Below are 7,568 nucleotides of genomic sequence, written 5' to 3'. Positions count from 1 at the left end.
CAACTCATAACCCAATCACTATTGGAGCTGGTGTTGTTAGATGCCATTGAGTGGGTACCAACCATAGCGACTTCGTGCACAACAGAAGGAAACACTGCCTGGAACTGCACCAGCCTCACAGTCATTGCTAGCTTGAGCCCATTGCTGCTTCCAATGTGCCATTCCAACTTGTGGGGGCAAGGGGGTCTTCCTCTTTTTCTACGCTACTGTTGTTAAGTGCCATAGAGTCAATTGTCACTCACAGCAACCCAGAATAGAGTTTCCAAGGAAGAGCTGGGGAGTTTGAACTGCCCGCTGTGTGGCTTGCAGTTCAATGCTGATGGTACAGTGCCACACCAGGAATACCAGAAATCCTTAATAAAAGATTGTTGTTGCTAAGTGGTGTCAAGTTGATTCTGACTTGTATAGGGTTCTCAGTGCTTTAAAAAAAATATCTTTAAATCTATGTGGGGCTAGAAAACCTCATCTTTCTCTGGAATAGACTAGAGAGCATTTGTAATTATTAATAATATATTCTTCAATGAATAGTAAAACAACAAATTTAATTGACAAGTTTGCAATTCAAAGCAGTAGTTTTTCAAAAAACTATCTTGTTTGTTCATCCAAGTTCTGGACTGAAACTCTTAGGGAGTTTAAAGCAGCTATGTACATAAATACTAGTATATCTAAAAAGAGTCACCAAGATCTCTAATCTGCAATCAATATTTTTTAAATGTAGGTATGCCACACCATATAATAGAAAACTGCCCTGCATATCAAGATAGCTATTATTTGGTCTTTTCATTACTTGAAATGCTCTTTTCCAGATTATCCCAACTCTTAACATGAAGAAAACATATTATCATATTGTCAACATATCTTTATCTTACATAGTGATATAGTCACTATGAATCAGAATCACCACAATGGTACTAGATATCTTACGCATTCTCTCTCTTTCACACTTTCTCAAGAAATCTGGGTGAGGAAGAATAGACAAAAGCTCTGTCTAAAACAAAAGCAGAATAGATTAATCAGCCTTTAAACAAAGCTCCAAGAGATATTTTTTAAAGATATATTAAAAGCAGGGCAGTTTAAACACACTTTTATGGGAGCCTCTTAAGACTGAGACTTTGCTTTATTTATCTCCCAGTTGTGCATGGTTTTTGTTGTTAGAAACACAGGAAATATAAATACATTTAAATAAAATACGTACCACCTGCCAAGAAAAGAGGCAATATAGAAAATAGTAAATCATAATACCAGTAACAAGCATTTATTAATGCTTGAGCTCTGGTAGCATAGTGGTTACGAATCAGGCTGCAAACCACAAGGTCAGCAGTTCGAAACTACCAGTTGCTCCGTGGGAGAAAGATGAGGCTTTCTGCTCCCGTAAAGATTTACAGCCTCGGAAACCCTGCTCAGGGTCGCTATGGGTTGGAACTGACTCGATGGCACTTAACAACAAAAACAACAACAATGTACCAAAACATTTCCTGAAATCTGTAATAAGCTCTTTACATAGAGTCTTCAGTTTAATGGTCACAACTACAATATAAGGAAGCATTTGTTATTATTCCTCTTTTAGGAAACTCTGGTACTGAAGAATTACCTTTCCCAAGATCACATTACTAATGAGTGTGCAAAATCTGTTTTTATGCTAAGGGAATCTAACTCTAGAATCCACAGACTGAACTATTAAACTATCCTAATTACCTTTCAGATGCATGGTTTTCTAATAAATTGAGAACTTAAGAGGGTAAAGCTTGAATTTCCTCTTAGAACCTCCAAGGATGGTATCGGCTAAGAAGTCATGAATGGCTTGTAAGAACTCAGAATATAGATAGATAGATGGATGGATAGATAGATAGATAGATAGATAGATAGATAGATAGATAGATAGACTGATAGACAAATAGATACACACATACATTCAAGAATACATGCACACATCCACACACAGCTATGTCTGTATTTTATATCAATATCTATAAAAGACAACCCAGGATATATCTCGGGTCTTTTGGGTATTGTAACTGCTGAGTGGCTTCTGTTACACCTGAGACCTCAAAGTCAATTTTTGGATTAGGTAACTAACCAGGGAGTTGGAGAGACAGGATATAATTCAGGTAGATAAAAAGATACCTATGAAGTTAAATAAGAGGCTCTGGTAGCATAGTGGTTTCAAGTTGGGCTGCTAACCTTAAAGTCAGCAGTTTGAAACTACCAGTCATTGTATACCAAATTAACTGATTTTCCCTTCAACTCTTGGTGTGGCACTGTAGGATCAACACTGGACTGTGAACCACAGTGTCCACAGTTCAATTCCACCAACTGTTCGTCAGAAACCCTATTCAGGGTCACTATGTGTCAGAATCGAACTGATGGTACTTAACACAGCTTCCCTTAACGTGAATATATTTGTAAATGTTTAGGGGAGATGTTATGTAGTAGAAGAAGTTCTAAAAAACAATGTTGTTGTGGTTGTTAAGTTCTCTTGATATGGTTTTGACTCATAGCGACCCTGTGTATGGTTTCCAAGGAGTGGCTTGTGGGTTTGAACCACCAACTGTTCAGTTAGCAGCTCAGTGTTTATCTTAGAGCACCACAACTCCAGGACTGCAATGAAAATCCGAATGAATGTCTAGTGTTCATTTTTTTTTATTGAAAATCGCCAGCATACAGGTGTATATATCTGCAGGACTTTCTCCCTTTCTCCCCCAAAGCAAAGGTCCCAGTTTATAAAACATGCACCTGATAAATATTATCTTCTCTGATAACATTTGATTCATAAACAAAAAGCCTGAATGATTTTTTTTTTTTCTCTATTTTAAAGTCTATTAATGAGAGAAACTAAGGGGCTCTGGTAGCGTAGTGGTTACGAACTGGGCTGTGAACCTTAAGGTCAGCGGTTCGAAACTACCAGCCGCTCCACGGGAGAAAGATGAGGCTTTCTACTCCCGTAAAGATTTTACACCCTCGGAAACCCTGTACAGGGTCGCTATGGGTAGGAACTGACTCAACGGCACTTAACAACAACAACAACAATGAGAGAAACTACCACTTATCAGTCAAGAAGCTCTGGTAGTATAGTGGTTACAAATCAGGCTGCAAACCTTAAGGTCAGCAGTTTGAAACTACCAGCTGTTCCATGGGATACCACCACCACTTGCCAGTCAGTTTGCTATCCTGTGATGCTTTGTGTTTTGCGGTGATGCTCGAAACTATGTCACAGGCCTTTTACATACCAGCTGGGCCACTCATAGTGGACAGGATTCAGCAGAGTTTCCAGGCTAAGGCAGATTAGAAAGAAGGAAAGGCAGGTCACTTCCAAAGGGTTAGCCAATGAAAATTTTATGAATAGCAGTGGGACACTGCCTGTTATAGTGCAACAAGATGAGCTCCTCAGATTGGAAGACACTCAAAAGAGGACAGGAGAAGAGTTGCTTCTTTTGAGTTGACCTTAATGATGCAGATGGAAGAAAGTTTTCAAGACCTTTATTTGCTGATGGGGTATAACTCAAAATGAGAAGCAACAGCTTCAAACATCCATTAGAAATCAGTTTGTGACATGTTTGAAGTCTGAATCTAGGAATAGTAAATGAAATGGAAGCCATACAGGTAGATATTTTAGTGATATTTGTAAGCTGAAATGGAAGCCATACAGGTAGATATTTTAGTGATATTTGTAAGCTGAAACTGGCCATTTTGAATTGGACAATCATATGATCTGTACCACATCCACTGTGGAAAGTGACTGATAATATATGGATAAACAATCACCATCTAATTATAAATACGATACCACAATGCCTCAGAGAAAACAGGCAATTTCAATTTATACAAAGGAAACAAGACAGAATGTCACAATATGTGAAAAAATAAAGAGTCAGAGAATATAACACTGGAAATTGAAAAGGAATTTAGAAAAATGTTAATTAGGCAACGTCAATGAATTGTGCAGAAGGTCAAAAAACTATAGATGAAATCAAGGGAAATTGGCAAAACTATGGAAAAATTCAGGAAACAAACTTTTATAATAATTGAAAAAAATGGGAACCATACAAAAATGGTAATGAGAAAGCAAGAAGATTGACATTAACATGTCAGAAATAGATGATACACTGAATGGACAATGAAACAGAATTGAATTAATGGAAAGGTGAATTACTAAGCTTGAAGAAAAATCTCTGAATATTCATCAGCACTGAAGGCATTGGCATAAAAACAAAAAACAACAAGGATCCAGGAATTCATGGAATATAAATTGAAATCTTCATCCAACTGATGCAGTCCTTGAAGTAGATGAGTGTATAAAACCATGCCAAGAAATATAGAAGATATCTACCTGACCAATGAATTGGAAGAGATCCATATCTGTGCCCATTCTAAAGAGAGGTGGCACAACAGACTGTGGAAAGCATAAAACAATACCAAGTAAAATTTTGCTTAAAAAAATTTAAAAAATGATTGCAACAGTACATTGACAGGAAACTGCCAGAAATTCAAGCCAGATTCAGAAGAGATGTAAACTAGGGATAGCATTGCTATGTCAAACAGGTCTTGGCTGAAATCAGAGAATACCAGAGAGTTGTTTATTGTGCTTCACTGACCAGAAATTTTTTTTTCAACTGTGTGGATCATGAAAAAACTATGGATAACATTGGGGAAAAAATGGGTATTCCAAAACACTGAATTGTGATCATTAATTGTACTTAGAACAAGAGGCAATTATCAGAACAGAACAAGGGGATAACTGAATGTTTTAATATGAAGAAAAGTATACTCCAGGATTGTATCCTTTCATCATACTTATTCAACCTGTATGCTGAGCACATAATTTGAGAATCTGGAATTTATAAAGAAGAACATAGTATCAAGATTAGAAGAAAACTCATTAGCAACCTTGATATGCAGATAATTTAACCTTGCATTTGGAAGTGAAGCGGACTTGAAGTAATCAATGATGAAGATCAAAGATTATAGTAACCTTCAATATGGGTTGCACCTCGGTATAAAGAAAACACAAATCCTCACAACCATCAATATATAACATCATGATAAATGGAGAAAAGATTCAAGCTGTCAATGACTACGTTTTGCTTGAATCCATAACTAGCACTCATGGAAGCAGCAGTGAAGAAATCAAATGACATGTTGCATTAGTCAAATCTGCTGCAAAACAGCAAAGACGTCACTTTGAGGAGTAACATATACCTGAGTCTACCCATGGTGTTTTCAAACACCTCATATGCATGTGAAAGTTGGACAGTGAATTTGTAACAGAACTGATGCATTTGATTTTGGTGTTGGTGAAGACTATTACAAATCCCATGGACTGTGAGAAAAAGAAACACATCTGTGTTGGAAGAAATACGGCCAGAATGCTCCTAAGAAGTAAAGATTGTGTGGCTTCATCTTTCATACTTTGGACATATTATCAGGAAGACCCAGTCCCTGGAGAAGTCCTCAGAAACACAGCTTTCCCATATCTAGACTTACATTCCTGTTCTTATGAATATTTTGAAAATTTGTTCTTGTTTTTCCATTCAACAAGAATGGAAAACTTTTTGTTTCATGTAATTGATTGCAATCTCTACAATATAACATCATTTATCACACTTCCTTCCTGTATTTCATGTTTCCATGCCTTCTTCTGAATTTTCTCCCTGATAAATGCTGTTCTCTTGATATCAATGTTTGAATATTCTAAGTTGTGCACATTTCCCTACTGTTATTGTTCCTCTTGAATACAATCAAGATGGTGGATCGGGTAGACGTGCAGTGGAGGGTCAGAAGAAAAGAGGAAGACCCCCAATGAGGTGGATTGGTCAAGTGGCAGCATTGATGGACTGAAGCATGGCAACAATAGTGAGATTGGCCCAGGATCTGGCAGTGTTTCATTCTGCTGTGCATAAGGTCACTATGGGTCAGTACCGACTCGATGGCACCTAACAGCAACAACAATTGTTCCTCTTATAGACCGACTGTTTGAATGAAAAATAAGCAATGCTGTGAGTTAACTTACAGACCTAAAGAGTAATTAAGGGTCATAACCTGAGGGGTTCCACCAGTCTATATGACCAATAAGCCTGATTGGTTTCACATTTTTCTCCCACTATATCCAAGACCTTCTAATGTAAAGCTTTTCAGATTAGTTGGTAGTAGTAGCATGGAAACATCTATTTCTTCTAGTTTCAGTGTAATGAAAACTGTTTGCATGATTTATTAGTTCATTAGACTGTTTCTACAAGTCTTTGATTTTCTTCGCTCCTCTTTCCTACTGATAGGGAGAAACCAACAGTTGCATCTTAGATAGTCAGTCATGAGGTTTTCACTTACAAAAGTAAAATGCAGAAACTTATCGTTATGGACTATGTTATGCAAATTAATCTTGGTGACCCCCGCCCCAAGACCATAGTCCTGAGACCCAAAGCGCAGAAACTCATTGCCTCAAAGTGCTTAGTATGTTCCTCCACATTCATAGATATATTTACAACAAAGGTAAATACACATGTGCAAAACCTGTGTGTATTTGTGGGTGGCTGTGTGACGTGCGGCTTCCGTTCCGACTCATAGTGACCCTGCACAGGGTTTGCAAGGCAGTGAATCTTTACAGGAGTAGAACGCCTCATCTTTCTCCTGCGGAACAGCTGGTAGTTGTATATACTTACAAATGTGTTCCCCAAGATATAACCTAACTCATAAGAACTGGATAGTGGCTAGTTATCACTAGCAACTGTTCTAAACATGGACAAAATAGAATATCCTAGATAAAATGGGGGTGGGGCGAATGTAGCACAAAAATCAAATTGCTGAAAAAAGGTCCAGATGTGTTGAATCAATGAAGACTAGAGGAACTCTGAGATTATTGTAAATGCCCTTTTTAAGTTGGAACTAAATAAAGCTAAAGCTGCTACCGGGCGTCACATTTTAATTAAGTTATAGAATGGCTTGTAAAAGAAAGAGTATTACATGTGAGTACTGTAGTCCCTTAAATATTCAATTATATAAGACCAAACTTCCAACATTGACCTTATAGCAAAGATGAGAAGATAAGGAGGGACAGGGAAGCTAGGGAATGGCAACTGAAAAACTAAATGGAAGCAATGAGAATGCTGAAACTGAAAACTGTAACAATGTCTAAACACAATTAGTATAAAAATTGTTAAATGGGAATTTAATTCACTCTGTAAATATCACCTACAACACAATAAAATAGTAATAAAAATGTAATCCGGTCATCCATTCATTATTTCATTCAGCAAATACAAACCAATAAAACTAACATATGCAAAACACTACATTCAAAAGACTAAATACATTGGCTTACAGGAAAGACAATTATTTTCCTTGCTGTGATTATATTTTAAGTAGAAATTTTCACATTTCATATGCTGTGGAGTCCTAAATTTACTCATCTCCTTGGATCTAAAATTCCTCTCTTCTTATCTCTAAGGCAAATAAATTCATGGAGATTTCTTAAATATTTGAAAAGTTTCTAAGTTAATTTTTAGTCTTATTGCTATACTAATTCCTTTTATGAAGGAATGTGAAGTTCTCCTATAAAGAAAAACCCTTCATTTTCA

The sequence above is a fragment of the Chrysochloris asiatica genome, unplaced genomic scaffold (assembly GCF_000296735.1).
Source record: "Chrysochloris asiatica unplaced genomic scaffold, ChrAsi1.0 scaffold00140, whole genome shotgun sequence".
Classification (NCBI taxonomy): Eukaryota; Metazoa; Chordata; class Mammalia; order Afrosoricida; family Chrysochloridae; genus Chrysochloris; species Chrysochloris asiatica.
The sequence above is the reverse complement of the archived record's forward strand: the minus strand, read 5'-3'. Positions refer to the sequence as shown.